The sequence below is a fragment of the Camelus ferus genome, chromosome 34 (genome assembly GCF_009834535.1).
Source record: "Camelus ferus isolate YT-003-E chromosome 34, BCGSAC_Cfer_1.0, whole genome shotgun sequence".
NCBI classification, from domain to species: Eukaryota; Metazoa; Chordata; class Mammalia; order Artiodactyla; family Camelidae; genus Camelus; species Camelus ferus.
The window spans coordinates 12782879-12796548 of NC_045729.1; the positions used below are offsets into that span (position 1 = coordinate 12782879).

Here is a 13670-nt window from a genome sequence, read left to right on the forward strand (position 1 = left end):
CTGTCCATTCTCAGATACCTTGGGTTTTCTTTTAGAACACAAACTGGGAATAAGCATTTCATCTATTTAGGTGAGGCAAGAACAGGAGAAACAAGACATCAAGCTGCTACTTGTGGTTGGGTTTTATTAACTGGAGACATAGGGGAGTACCAGGGCAGACATTATTTTCTGGCTGCCATTCATAGCAGCCTTGACAGATGGATGACCCAGAGATGGAGCTGTGTGAGAAAACAGGGCCTTCGTTATATCAGAACTGAGAGCCGTGCTTTTCGTATAGAGTGCTGGTGAGCATTGCTCCGAGTGTGTGCAGCAGCAAGTGGAAGCCAGGATTTAGGACTCAGGCATGTGTGTTGAGGTCTTCGCTCTGCACCAAGGATGCAGCTATGAATTATGACCAGATGCCCTATTCTGTCACCCCATCATGTTACATTCATTTGATAGTCTATGGATGGAGGGGCTTTAACCTGGGGTTGGGGAGAGGTGTGCTGATAGATAAGCAGTGTAGGGGAGCAGACAGGAGCAGACCTGGGTTCTAACTGGAGTTAAAATCACTTACAAGCCCTGTAGTCATGGGTAAATCACTTAATCTTTCTGGGCCTTGGTTTCCTTAATTCTAAAATGGGACTCATAATGCCTGTTAGATGTTGTTGCATCTAACCTTAAAGATTATTGGGAGAAAATGAAAGTATGTATATGAAAACTATATTATCTAACCCAGTTTCCAAATAGTTTTCTGAGAGTAAGAGAGTCAATGGCATGCAACTTCTGGCAGTTTTGTTATTGCTCACTTTCTGATGTTTAGGGGAAAAAAATGTAAATGAAACCAGTTGGCTGGGGAGATTGAGGCATTCACAGAGGAAAGGAATATTAGGTTTGGGTCTATGAGAGTAACCAAAATGGATTGCTAAGATGAGGCAGTGAGTTAAAAAGTCCTTCTGGTGCTCAACACTGTGCCAGGGGGTGTGGAGAACTTAGAAGAAATAGAAGGCAGAGTTCTTGCCTTCTTTGGGCTGTAGTATCCTCAAGAGGTAAGACTGGATGCTGCTAACAGATGTTTCAAAAGAACCAGCACTTTGAGTAGGTTGGTCAATGGAAGATACTGAGAGGTAAGAGGAAGGTTTGAGGAGGAGGCAAATATCCACTGTTTACTTTCCCAGCCCTGTTCACCTTCGGGCAGGGTGAACCTCATTCTGTCAGCTTAGATCAGTTCCTCTCCCAAGCTGGCCTTTGCCAAGGCAGGTAGTTCTATACCCTCTAGCCGGTAGGATCTCTACAAAAATTAGGCTGCTCCAAGCTTGGGGCCTTGCAAACCAGTAGACTTGGGCCATGGACCTGCACCTTCCCAACAGCACTTACTGCGCAGTCCCACTATGGGGCTTCTACTTTGCTTTCTTGATTTATTTTCCAGTGCCTCTGAAGGAGCAGGAGCCCATCTCTGAGTCTTAGCTGATTGGCTAGACTGGCTAGGCTGGACCCTGTCTGTAGAGTTACCAGCAACACCTGAGCTATGACAGGAACTGGATATGGCTACATTTGGGAAGCCAGTGTAGGTGGAGGGTGAAATTAGGATAGAGCTATAAATGTAAGGATATTTGGGTGGGGCTGTATCAGGTAGATCCTGGGGAAATGGTGACTCAATGGGTAATTAGCTGGAAAGAAAACCAGATTGCTGTTAATTAATCTACTGGTCTTGGAGTTCAAGTAGTGACCAACAAAGGAGGTGAACGGCTGTCACATTAAATTGATTGGTCAGGAGTTGCTGCCCCAGAAAAGGGAGACATCTTTCAGGTCTTACTTGGTGTATCAGTCAGCATCTGGGCAGGAAGACAGTGGCATACTCAAAAATTTTAATCAAAAAGAGCTTGATAAAGGGACTGTTTACAGAGGCGTGGGAATAAATAAGGGAGTCAACATCAGCTGATGAGTAAATTCTGAGACTAGTAACAGCTGGAGGCTGGTATCACCCCTGGCTGGAGGATAAGGGGAAGGAACCATATTTAAAAAACCCTGGTGAGAACTGAAGCTATGGGAGGAGGGCTGCCCAGACCGAGACCCAGACAAACAAAGCCCCTTTGAGTGCAAACACCACTTTAACTATCATCCTGGGGTACCAGCAAACGAATATCAATAGTTAAATGCAGTCTTTCTGTTATCAAAGTCAGGTTTGGTTGCTTGCCACTTGAAAACCAATTCTTGAGAGACAAGTGATGGCTGGAAAGGAAAGACTGCTTTATTCAGGAGGCCTACAACCTGGGGAGAAGGTAGACTTGTGTCCAAAAACCAACTCCGAAAATCCTGCTGGACCAAGAAAGTTTTTAAAGGAGGAATCATTTCGGGAGAGGGTAAAAGTCTTTGTTATCTTCCACTGAGTGCAGACTTTCTTCTGATTGGTTAGTGGTGAGGTAACAGGGCAGTGTTCCTGAAGTCTTGTGCCCAGCCTGAAGTTACCATCCTCCACCTGGGTGGGGGCCTTATTTCCCTACAGCACTCAACGGTATTGTTATGTAAATCCCTTAAGGAGGAACCAAGACCCTGCCCCATCCTCGCACTATTTGCTGACTGCTCCTCCTTTGCTTCTGCCTGCCCTCCCTTCCCTGATTAGCAACTGTTTGAATCTGCCCTTTGGAACTCAGGGAAGGTCAAGGAGGCTGAATGAAGCCTATATTCTAGAAACGAGAAATGGGGGACACGGAAAGGATTTATACCCAGGAGAAACCCTGCTCTGTTTTATTTCTATACACTTTATCCTGGGTCAGGGGAGCACAGAAATTAGGTCTTCATAGTCTAAAGTTTGACAGCTTTCTACTTCAGTCCTGCTTTTTACCACTTAGTCAAAAACCAGAGTTCTCCCAACCTTGTGGCTCTTGACTCAGCATTTCTCTGGAGCTTTACCAGTTCTGGAAATCTCTCTAAACTGTCTTAACTCTTTCTGGTAGAAGCTTAGGAGAGGCATCCAAGCAAGGCTCCCCTGCCTTCCCTCCCTCAGGACTTCTCTTCCATGTGCCCATTCATTTTTTGAATGCATAATACCTTTAAAATAGTAACTTTCCTTAAAAACAAAATAAAAAATAAACAAATAAGTCCTTTGCAGAGATGCATGACTGGGACTTTCTGTTTCCTTCCTATGTTAACACACCCCTTCTAGAAATCCTGGTCTCGGAGTCCAGGCTTCTCTGGGCTCCTCCTCTTGCCAGGAGACCTGAGCCCATGCTCCTTCCCTGCACCTTCAGATGGTCCTTTCCACTAGCTTCCTCTCTTTTGCTGTTCTAAACATGCTTAAGCCTTCTTCTAAAAACCTCCCCAAAGCCAGACTTTCTTTGCTTTCTGAGCTGCCATCTTTCTTCTCTACTTCTTTCACCAACAAACAGCAGCTTTGGCTGCATTTCTTTCCTCCGTATCCATCTACCTGTTAGTCACTTACACCCCAGCTACCGCTCCTGTCCATTTATTGAAACTGAACTCTCTGTCATCGTCCTCTTCTCCAAATCACTGACACCTTTTTAGTCCTTATTCTCTTCCACCTGTCTACATCCAACAGAGAATTAAGGGTGGTCAAGGTGGATGTCAGGCATCACCTAGGCCCATCTTTCTCCTGATGCCAGAGCCCTCTGTGTACACATCTCATGGATGGTCATTCAGCCTCCACTCGAAACCTTCAAGGATGATCTCTACTTGATGAGGTTACAGTAAGTGAGCCCGGATGTGCCTCCTTCCAGCTCTGCTCTCCCCTCTACCTAGAGTAAGTTATTCATTCAGTTCAACTCAGTTCACTGTAACAAGCATCAGTTGAGTGCCTGCTGTATGCAATGTGTCATGTGCTTGAGTGAGCATAAACACTAAGATTCCAAAAAGGGCTTTCAGATTTTTCTAAAAAAGAGGAAGACAAATAAGGAGACACTTGGCTCAAAGTTTGGGTATGGTGACAGAGAGTTACCAGATGAGTTAATGTGGCCCTTGGTTTATGAGCTAGTCTGATTCCCCTTTTAAATGGCAGCCCTTCATTATTAGTGCCCACCAAGTGCTGAGCATTTTTCTAGGCACTGGGGATATAGCAATGAAGAAAATAGACAAAAGCTCTACTCTGTAGAACTGATTTGCTAGTGGAGGACACAGATACTAATCTGCAAAAACATTATATAATTTTAGATAATGTTAAGTTCCTCAAATAAAATAAAGGGGGGATTCAGGGCTCTTTTGGATAATGTAGTCATGAAAGACATCTTGGGGGAGGTGGCATTTGCGTAGATACCTGCTAAATCAAAGGGAGCGGTCCATGAGGGAGCCAGCAACAAGGGTAAATGCCCAGAGACAGGAACCAGCTTGGCACGTTTGGGTAGTGGCAAGAAGGTCAATGCGATTGGAATGTAATGAACGTAAGAATATTAAAAGAGGTGACTGGAGAGAGAGATAGGGCCAAAATCACCTGGAGCCTTCTAAGCTATGGTAAGAGGCTTCGATTTTTATTCTGTGTGATGGAAAGTCATTTGAGGACATGCTCTGATCTATATTTTAATGCAGCTACAGTGTTTCATAATCCAGGTGAGAAATGGTGGGGACTAAAGCAGTAGCTGTGGAGGTGGTGGGCAGTGTTGCAGCCTGGACACAGACCCCCTGCAGATGGCTTGCATATGGATGAGGATGGAGAAGCGGAATCATGGATGACTCTGCAGTTGGGTAAATTGTGGTGTTATTATCTGACTTGGGGAGGGTGCAGGAAAAAAATGCAGTGTTTTTGTATGAAGTCGCTTGAGGTATTTCTGATTTAGAAAGCTATTTGAGCCTTGAGTTTGGAAGAGTTCAGGACTGGAGGTATAAATTTGGGAGCCATCAGCATAGACATAGTATTTAAAACTGAATTTGTGTGTGATCACTTAGGTAGTGACCCTAGGTAGCTGGAAAAACAAAAAGTCATGTAGTGTGCCTTGGAACATTAGTTATATAAAGGAGGAGAGGCAGAAAGAAGAAAAGCCTGACCACCCAAGTAGGAGAAAGCCAGGATACTGCAGTGTTACTGAGGCTTCCCAAGTTAAGGGGACCATCAACACTGTTGAATGCACGTGAGGGATAAGATGGAATGGTAAACGGACCATTGGATTTGGTGATATGGGGAAACTGGTGACCTTTATACAAGCCGCTTTCTTAGAGGATTAAAGGGAGAGTGGCATGTGAGTACATAGTGTTCTGCAAGTATTAGGAGACGAATGTCACAGTCTTAGTGGTCTTTTGTACACCCTATACATACTGGTTCTTTCAACTGTTTCTAACATGATATAATTTTTAGAATTTTAGATTTTTCTTAATTTTTTTTTTCCTGGTCAAACCACCTCTAAATGAGTTCAGGTGTCTCTAGGTAATGCCCAGAACTGAATATAGTATTTTACACTTACTATATTAGGAAAATGATTTCCTTTGTTCTGAGTATTCTGTATCTATAATTGCAGTCTGAGATACATGGCATTTCTTTCCTTCTTTTTTTTTTTTTTGATAGCCAGATTGAACTTTTGATTGGTATTATCATCTAAGAGCTCTAAGTCTTTAACACACACACTATTTCAGAATTATTTCTTTCTTCATCCTGTTGTTAAATAGATGGCTTTGTTTTGTTTTGTTGGATCCAAGAGCTGGACCTGAAGGTTGCCACTGCTGCACTCATCTTTTTGTTTGATTTGGCTTGCCACGGTCTATTTTGGGTCCAAATTCTGTCACTCAGGGATCGATGTCATCCTTTTATAAGCAGTTCCTGGGCCTTTATCTGAGTAATTAATAAACATGTTATTTGCTTCATGTATTTTGTGGAAGTGAGTGGGTGTAGATTATAAATGACTGATAGATGCACATAAATGTAGACTGGTCAAAGGTGGTTTTTAAGTACAATTAAAGAATGAGGAAGGCCCCACAGAGTCAGAGGGTGTGGTTCTTGCTTGCTCAAGCTCCCAGCCGGGCAGATGCTTCTGTCACCTGGATGTGTCTGGACCAGATCCCCAACACGCTTTCCAAGTTGCACTGGTCTTTCTTATCCATCCATGAACCTCCCTGGCTGTACCGTGATTCTGCACAACATTCTCTATCACGTTCTCAAAGATCTCATGGGAAACTTGGCTAAATGCCGCACTGAAATCAAGATTCCTTATGTTTATAGTTCTCTGAGACACCAGTCTAGCAATCTGATCAACAAAGTTTACAATAAAGTTCTAATTAAAAAATAAGATTAATAATAAGTAATTATTAAAATTTGTTTAGCACGTTATGGTGTCCAGAGTGCTTTAATATATGTTTTCTCATTTACCCAACACACTAAACCATCACAATAACCTAGTGTGACCTAGGATGCTTCATTCTGCTGAGGAAGAAATTGATCATCCATGAAGATAAGTAGCTTAGCCTAGGTTCCACGACTGCTTGTGAGTGGCAAAACTAAGATCCAGACCACTGACACGGGAGCCTAGGGATGGGGACCTGGGTGGGGCATGGAGACCACGGTTGTTCACAGGTGATGGGAGAGAGGAAAGCTGAAGCTTGGTGGGCACCCAGGGCTTTGTTCAACTGGCAAAGTAGCACCAGGTGTGTGGCGGAAGACGGCACTCAGGTATCCCTCACTAGTGGGGAAGCTCTTCTTTAGCACATCTTGGGGCCTGGCTTTCCCAGACGCAGGGTGGGAGTTGGGTAGAGACAGTGTTGTTAGGATGCTGTTATACGGGCAGGCAGGTGGGACTGGGGCCGAAGTGGACCAAAGGTGAACCTGTGCTGATTCCTGGTGATCATATCTTTCTTTCTCTTTTTTGAAAGTAACCACACTCCCTTGTTTATCAGTCTGTTCTAGAGCTTTATGTGAATCTGTGCAAGTTAGAACTGGTCATATGTCAGTCTCCAATTTAGAGGTCCAGTCCTCTAAGGATTAGTGATAGTGATGCTTGAACAAGTCTTCAGGTTATTGAAATGTACTTAGAAGCAGGCCTTTGAAACTAATCAGACTTGAGTTCAGGATCCAGCTCTATGCTTACTAACTGGGGACCTGGACAAGTTTTTTAACCTCTTATTTATTTATCCATAAAGTGGGGGCAATAACACATACAGACATACCTCTCATTTTATTGCATTTCACTTTATTGTGCTTCCCAGATGCTAAGGTTTTTTTTACAAGGTGGGGGTTTATGGCAACCCTGCATCGAGCAAGTCTATTGGCACCATTTTAGTCCAGCAGCATTGTTCCCTTCCTGTCTCTGTGTCACATTTTGGTAATTCTCACAATAGTTCAAACTTCTCATTGGTATTATATTTGTTATGGTGATCTGTGGTCTTTGATGTTACTATGACCTCCTGAAGTCTCAGATGATAGCATTTTTTAGCAATAAAGTATTTTTAATTAAGATATGTACATTTTTTAGACTGTTGCACACTATTGCACACTTAATAGATCACACTGTAAACATAATGCTTATGTGCACTGGAAAACCAAAAAAAAAAAATTGTGTGACTCGCTTTATGCAATATTTGCTTTATTGTGGTGATCTGGAACTGATCCCACGATATCTCTGAGGTCTGCCTGTTCTGTATGTAGTGTAGTTGTGGGGACTCACTTAGTGAATGCATATTGAGTGTGTAGCACAATGCCTGATGCATCCGAAGAACTCAGCGAACACTGGCCATTGTTGAGTTGCCATTGTTCTGGGTTGGTATTTGCTGTATTTGTTTAAGGGACTGGCTGCTAATTTGCTGTTTCCTTTCCCCTTTAAGTTTTCAGTTTCATCTTAGCCATGTTTGCCTTGCTCTTTTCTGTTTGAAGATCATTCTCCTTGGTGGAACAGATGACAAGCAAGATAAAAGTTGAGTACCCCTGCCTTCTCTCTGTCATCTTTTAACTTTCCATCATCATACAAAGCTGTTTCTATCACTTCCTGGATCATTTTCTTTTGAACACAGCTTTAACAAGTCTTTTTCCATTTTTTCTTAAGCTTCAGTCACTTTTCTTATGAGTCTACCCGTCTGTTTTTATAACTGTCCTCTTTTTATATGTAAGGAGTACATCTTTATCTTCTATACAGTTTCTTATATAATCTGATTCAATCACAAACTCTCTGGGTATCCATATTGTCTCTTAAATATCTTCTGCATTGGAATTATTAGCTATTATACACCCAGAATCAAATCATTTAAAACAGTGCATCACATCTCTGGGGAATCACACTGCCTTTTTAGAAATGCCTGTAGACTCAAATTCATTATTTCCAACTTTAAATTTTCCTTCAGAAATCATCGTACTAAAATTACACTCTTACTCTTCACAGCACCCCCTTCCATACCTAGTATAGATTCCAGGAGAATGTGGTCATTTTCTCATAGGAGTATCATCAGTTCTACATAAGCATCTAGGACAAGGATCCACAAACTACAGCCTACAGGCCAAATTGGCGCTGCTGTTTGTTTTTGTAAATAAAGTTTTATTGGAACACAGTCATAGTCACATGTTTACCTATTGTCTACGGCTGCTTCTGCACTACAGAGGCCAACTTGAATAATGGTGACAGAGCCCACGTGGCCCACAAAGTGTAAAATATTTACAATCTGTCACTTTACAGGAAAAATAAAATTGGCTGGCCCGCTGCTAGGGCTTCCTTGAGGTGGAACATTAACCCCCTTCCCCGGCAACAGCCCTCCTCAAAGATTTCTTAACCTTCTGGGAAATCCTGCTGTCAGAAGGAAAAATCAGATGCCCTATTTTCAAAGAATTAAACTTCTAGCATGTCTAAATAATTGAAATCTCATATCACTAACATATCTTGCCTTTCTGCCAGTTTTGTGATCTCTTTCAGGAAATATTTTCAATATCCTCTGTCAGGCTGAGATGCTCGGTGGTCCGCTCTCACTGTGATGTTATTTTCTATCTTGTTCACACTTTCATCTGGATGCTCTCAGGCATGGATCCTGGCATGTGAATTTCCATACAGGTCTACCCATCCTTAAATGCCTTTGCTACCTTTGTCTCTTTTAAAATATCGGCAGAGTCAGGCAGGAGCAAAGTCCTTGACTTTGTTCATTTTCACAGACTTACGCACTGGGGTTGGATGTGGCTTCTTGCAGTTGAGTGTGTGCTGCTGAAGCAGGTGCAGCTCCTTGAAAGTGCTGGATCCTGGCGGGTCCTTGACCCTGTCATTCCATCTCCATCACCTTCCCATTTTCTGCTCTGGGAGTTTGCACTCCTCTTCCCTCTCCTCTGTCTGACTGTGTCCCTGCTGGATTTATGCCCTCTCTAAACCACAGCTTCAGACAAGCAGAAACTCAGAACCTAGTTTATTCTTGCTTCTTCTTCTTCTTTTTTTTTTTTTTTGCTTCCTCTGATTCTCAGTCACTAAAATGTATTCTTTTTGTGTCCCTCCATTTTCTTTATCCATGAACCCTTCAAATTGAAAGGAAGAAAATATTTTAGTTGGGATAGAATTATGAGAAAAGAAGAGTTAATGGATGAATGTAAAAGCCAGTCACTCTATATTTTAACAATAGGTCATTCACAGTTCTTATTGAAAGAACCATTAAAATCATTAGCAGGTCATTAATGCTGACTTTGAACTCATCAAAATCTCACTATTAATAGTGTTAATAGCTTTAAAAACTGTTTCAGAATGCTTGAATTTTAACTGTCAGGAATGAAAGGTGGAGCAGATGACTACTGGGCTCCCTTGGTTTTAAGGTCCCAAGGGAAGTTCAGGGTGTTTGGGGTCCTTTCCAAAAGCCTGATGTCGTGGAGAGCAGTGAATTGCGTTCACTCATAAACCACCTCCTGGAGCCACTGTCAGAGCAGAGACGAAGTGGATGAGATACTAGTAACTGACCTACCACGCCATGCACAAGTCCCTTCCCAACACGGTGGGGAACGGACAAGGAAGTCCTGCTTTGAAGATTCCGTCAGCAAACATTTAGTACATGACAGCTGTCCTACTTTCTTTCGCAGCCCTTTCATGACGTAACACCTCTCATTTTGTTAGAGCCTTTTCTAACACTGCGTTCCCAAATTACCCCGTAATTTCTTCCTGTGATTCCTGCCCTGTCACGTGCTGTGTAAGAGGATTTTGTAGAAACCGGAGTCCTGGCTGGGTCAAGTAACACAGGAGGCCTTGAACTGAGTCTACAGTTAGAGTCTAGGAGCTGCTGAGAGCTATTCCTAAGGGGGAGTGGGGCAGGTGACGTGGGCAACCCTGGTGGGAGGCAGTGCTGCCGTTTCGGCCACTCAGAAAAAATCTCAGGCTGGTTTTTGCTCCAGGTGTACATTAGATGATACCTGGATTCTGCCCTTCATATGTTACTAGAGCAAAGATTTCCATTTTCCTTTGAGGGATTAGGGGGGAAGTTAGCATAATCATCATCTTCGTTTTTCTTTTATGATTATAGTCTTAAGGAAGCTTTTGTCCCTGTCTATGCCAGGGGAAAGATGGGAGAGAAGGAGGAAATACCACTCTTGTCCCCATCCCCTAGTTTTATACTGAGAAAATTAAGGAAAATGTATATTAGCATTTAGAGAGGGTTAGAGGATCTTACACAAAAATAGAAGGGGTAAAATGAGCTTCACGTACTTTGCAGGAGGATGTGAAAAGTTGTCAAGATGTGAGATTAGATACAGATATCAATATAGTTACAGAGATGGATGTTCCTCTGTTCGCCGCTGCAGATCCACTTTCCTGTCCTCTCACTCTGCTTTGACCACTGTGAGGCTGAACCCAGGTTACCACATCCTGGGCTCCCTACTCATCTGGTTAGGACTGGCCGATGGGATGCCTGGCAAGAGAGAGCATCAGGAAGGGGAGGTTGGATGACCATCTCTTGAGTTTCCTTCCACCCTGCTGCTCTGTGAGTTGAGAATGGCTGCCTTTTTCTCCCAAAGATGGCAGCTCCCTTAAGGTGGCCCCTGTCACAGGCCCGGCTTCCCCTGGGCTCCACTTGCTAGCTCCCTCCGCTTTGCCTCCTCAGGGAACCAGGGCTAGTAACAGCTCCCACCATTGGCAGCCCTAGGGTGTTTCAGCACCCCTTGGTTTCCCTTGACTCTGCCCACACCTTTATAAATAGTCTCTTTTGGCAGCTCTCCTCCATCTCCCCATTTGGGATTGTCATCTGTTTTCTATTGGGACCCTGACTGATACAATACTGTCTATCTTAAACACATATACAACATACCTATCTATAACATACCTGCTACTTTGTACCCTTTTATATGCTGAACGTGGTGTATGTTTCAGGTCTTTCTGAAGCACCACCCAGGACATGGACCCGGCCAGTCCCTCCAGACACGTCGCTCAGAGATTCTAGGAGGAAAGAACAATTGGAGTAGCATTCCCTGTTCTCTGTAGGCTAGGCAATGGATCTTGAATCTCTCCATTACCGAGAAGAAAATTCCTCCTTCTCTTCCAGACTCCCCCTGCAGGAGGGGCCTTTTTCGCTGTTGACAGGGTGGCGTCTCTTGTCCCCAGAGCAGCGTAGGCGGGTTGTCGTGGAGGCAGCGTAAGGCTTGTTGGGTGACAGCGAACACCAGCCGGGCTGCTACGCTGGCCTTGTCCTTAGGCTTCACTTCCTGTTTTGAGCCTGGGTGGCTGAGTTTTTATAATCAGCGAGTATGGCCCTTAAGCATGGAGCAGCGCTTGGCCTTAAGCAAAGATGGTGGCCTCCTTACTCACTCTCCACCCAGGAGAGCTGGGCTGTTGAAAAACAAATCTAGTGTATCCTTAGCATTCGTCCCTGTACCCTGGACAGGCTGATTCATTTTTATTATGCTTCTCCAAACCCTATTGGGTTTATGCTCTTAATACTCTCTCTCGAAAGAAAGCGTGTACCTAATAATTCAGACAAGATACCGTAGAGGTCACTTACCATGTTGTACTTCGCTAACATCTGACGTGTTGTACTTCATGCAATACAGAACTTCAGTGGCACTTAGAAGTGCCTCATCTCACTGAGACCTCATGTCTGGTCCTCTGCTTCCACCTTCATTCTAAGGTCAGGTGACTTGTTCTGTTGTGTGAATATTAGAATCATTTCTTTTGCCCAGCAAAATGTCAATGTGAATCTTTTTCAAGTTGAATCAAAACACCATGATTTTTAAATCGCTTGCTTTGTTTCTTATGCCAATGTCTGAAAAAGTATTTTGAGAATTGCTGAAGGGTCAGATCAGCAGATTTCCAGTTAGTCCAGATTTAGCGGAAGCTGCATCTCTTTTAGTGGGGCTTTTGGGTTGCAGTCTATAGAATATGATATTGAGTAATTTAAGGGGTGGGGGATGTATATTAGATTTGAAGGGAAAAGAAATGAGGAGAAGCTATGGTGCTTCCAAGGATCTAGGTAGCAGGAATTAATAAATACATTTTCTTTCTCCCAGAGATATGCTCCTGGAACAAATGATGCTTAATGATTCTGTGGTTTCTGAAGTCTTCGGGATACTCTGCCTAACAGTCAAATTCCAGGGAGAGGGGCACCTCATTTGAGGAGATTTTATCCACTGGGGAAGGGGTTGTTTCTCAAGACGCAACGTGGGTGTTGATGTCACCGACAGGAGAACGGGTGCCTGGCAGGCAAAGCCAACAGATGTCCTCTTCAGCGTCTCTCTTTAGTCTTCTGTTTATCTCTCTTCCAGATCATTAACTAAGATGTTAAATAAAACTGGACTTACCCCGGGTGCCACAGGCTCCCCAGCAGGCGTTCCTCTGACTGTGTACATTATCGCTGATAATTGTTCATTTGCCTTCAGTCAGGGTTTAGCCTCTGATGGGCTTCACACTTCTGCCAGTTTGAATTTCATGTAAAGAGTAAGCTTTCATGAGCTGCTGTCTCAGTTTCTTTTTTAGAGTCAAAATGTATTATTTCATTGACTGTGTGCTCCTCTCTGCTAATCTTGTAATCCTACCCCAAATAACAATTCAATTTGGAAGGCTGCCATGTGGCCAAAACGTCAGCTTTTCCTAGCCAGCTTCCGTTGTGTGAGCGAGGGCCTGAGCTGGGACAACCAGGGCACCCTGCTATCTGCCATTCTGGCTAATGAACTGGAGACGCAATTTCTACTTCAAATGACCTGCTGAAGCACTTTAGTGCTCTCTGAACCATTGAGGAAAGATTGAATTAGACTCAGTATAGCTATATAATCCAAGCATATTTTAGGCTATTCAAATCCAGGAAAAATCGGTCATCTTAGTAGCTAATATTTATGGGGAGCTTCCTGGGTGCCAGACACCTTGCACTTTGCCTGTCTCGTGTCTCTTGAACCTTCACTGCAACCCTAACAACTCTGTCAAGAAGGTACAATGATTATCCTTGTCTTCCTGGTGCAGAACCTAAGACTCAGGGGCGAAATAACTTGCTCAAGGTTACACACTTAACACTACATGTTTTGCACCCTATAGCCTCCATGCTGTGCCGCCACACATGCTTAGTAAATACCATCCACCTATCCGTCTCTTCCTTGATTCCTCAATGCAGTGAATGAGATATGTATGAAGTGCTTAAGATGGGCGGGCATCGTTAGAGGCACACGGTGCAGAAGGCATAGCTAATTAGACACGACGCCTTCCCAGCCAGGAGGGACCTTGCGCTCTAGTAGACAACATGTGTATGGAGGCTCAGTTCCTTGAACACCGCGTGCCCTGACTGTTTTTAACACAGAGTGTAAATGTGATTTTGCTGTGCCGTCCAGAATC

At 43.6% G+C, this 13670-nt stretch overlaps 1 protein-coding gene across 1 annotated transcript in view; it reads left to right on the plus strand.

Annotated features, from left to right (window-relative positions):
• Nucleotides 1–13670, plus strand: part of GRIN2B (glutamate ionotropic receptor NMDA type subunit 2B) — a 377702-nt gene that overhangs the window by 46239 nt on the left and 317793 nt on the right. The window lies entirely within an intron of this gene.